Here is a 2,479-nt window from a genome sequence, read left to right as displayed (position 1 = left end):
TTTTTTTTTTTTTTGCGAAAACGTCTTTTGTAACACATTGAATCTTAGTGTAGAATTTTAAAGATATTTGTTCTACCTCAGAAACTCTAGAAACCTTTATAACGACCATAACACCATATTTTAGTTTGCGACGTAGCTGAATGAGTAACGCGCTGTCTTACTATCTCCCGTAACCGGGTTCGAATTCGGCTCTGGCAGACAACTATTTATTCTGTAGGTCTAGCTGTGATTCAGCCCTGTGGGTACAGGAGGTACTCAGCCTCTATAAGCTGGATAGTTTTATGAGGGAGGCATGACAGTTGAGCGTGATTATGAATAAATCACCTACCTGCACAAACGATGTTCAAAAAACAGTACATGCTTACAAAGTACTGAACTCCTGGTTCTTTGTATAGTATCCTTTGGGTTGCAGTGATAGTTAGTTATGGCACTTACAACATACTTTTATCCAACTAATTTTTCTCAATTCATGTTAATCCTGTACAAGAGAGATTTATATGAATGAACAAAAACATCACAAACAATTTTCCTAGGAAATTTTATTGAGAACATCTTTTTCAGACAGCATTCTAATCCATTTCTGAGAGTTTTAAATCGTCATCCACGTTAAAATGAGTTGTCCTAGGAACAGGATGCTCAATATGTGGACCATGTTCCTCATCCAGGTCTTGTTCCTCGTCGCCCTCTTCGAAGGGTTCGCGGCTCTCCTTCTTGAGGTACTCCTGGCTCGTCTCCTTCAAAACTTCGAGAAGATGCTTGGGGAAGGTCTCCAGGAACCAGGGCTGCTTCCATAGGTCCCACTTACCAGACGTGTTCAGCTTCGGGTCGTACGGATAACGGTACCTCTCAGAGTACTCGAAATTGGAGGGGATCTCTCCTAAGGCCAGATGTTCCTTGATGATTTCCCTGATGGTTTTCTCTTTATGTTCCACTTCATCCAAACTTTTGGTCGACTCGGTATCCGTGTCACTTGGATCTTCTTCTATCAGATTTTCTACGCCATATTGTGACCTGTCTTCATCAACAAGCCTATGTAGCCTATTCGCGATTATGTGGCGTTTATCTGCCATTGCTTTATATTCCTGTACCTGTTCATCGGTCATTTCGACGTCCTTCGCTTGTAGCTCTTGGTTCATTGCATCGAATTCATCATTTACTTCTTTCAACTGGGCCTCTAAAAGAACTTTGGTTTTCTCTCTTATTTCGGAAATTTCCTGAAGCGCTTGCAGCCTGTGACTCTCTCTATCTTTCCTATATTGGCGGTAACTCAAATCATGTTTGATCATTTCCTTTTCTATACTTCTCTTAAACTTTGGGAAGCCTTTTGCTAATTTCGATTCTAAATTGGTTGTAAGTAACTTCTTCAATCTATTTTCTTGTTTAGCCATTTTACCATGTGATTAAAATATTTAGCATTATTGCTATAAATAAATTTATTATAGTAAGACATATGAAATAATCAAACTTAAGTAAGGCCTACGGTACTTTTACCTAGAACATTTTGGAAAAGTTTTGAAACTTTTCTTACTTATTTATTATTATTTTTTTTTTTGAGGGGTGATCACAAATTTCAATTTTTCCTCGAATAGATAGAAAAAAAGTTTAGTGAGGTGTGCCCATTACGCAACTTTCACTCCTCCCCCCCCTTGGGAGTTATAATTAATCCTCGCTCATTTCAGAACAGATATTTCTATATTATTTACTCTGATCATACTTACAGTACTAATTTTCTAGATGATCCATTCAGTGGACAGATTGACTAACCCCAATTTGAACAGTTTTCAAAAAATTACTTTTAACAATATTTCTCATTGTCATTGCTAAATTGTTATAGAATCAAAATTGAAAATATTAACAATGATTTTAAGAAGGATAAATGAAACAAAATATTGGAAAAAGATAGTTAACCGTATGAAGTAGATTGTAGGAAGATAGTCCGTGTGTGAGTCTATCCTGAGATAGGTTGGTGGTCTATAAAGATATCAAAATAGCAAAAGAAAACAAGATGAAATCATATTGAAACAAATGATAACTTTTATCATCTTTGTTTCAATCTGACAACCCTGACGATGCCCAACAAAGTGGGGCGAAACGTTGCCCAACAATAAATAGTTTTATTTTACTATTTGATACCTTTATATTAACTACATTGATATAAAAATATAGTCATACTGGCTAATCTGCCCATGTGGCCTCCAAGTTCAACTCCCAATGGAATAATTGTTTTATTAACACCAATTAAGGAACGCTACATTCAATGAAGACTTTTATCGTAAAATAAAAAGTTACATCAACACTGAAACTAACTACTAAATTAAACTTATTAATAACTAGCTGAAGGCTGAGTATTTCATTTCTTAAGCCGAGTAACTATTTTAATATTTTGGTCACAAAATATTTACATAAAAAGACGTTTAGGAAGGGGAAAGACTTTGTCCAATCGAATTTCGTGTGGGCAAGAGATGGGGGACATAGAGAA

Source organism: Halyomorpha halys, unplaced genomic scaffold (genome assembly GCF_000696795.3).
Source record: "Halyomorpha halys isolate HHAL.00 unplaced genomic scaffold, Hhal_1.1 Scaffold743.1, whole genome shotgun sequence".
NCBI classification, from domain to species: Eukaryota; Metazoa; Arthropoda; class Insecta; order Hemiptera; family Pentatomidae; genus Halyomorpha; species Halyomorpha halys.
This window is presented reverse-complemented; position numbering follows the sequence as displayed.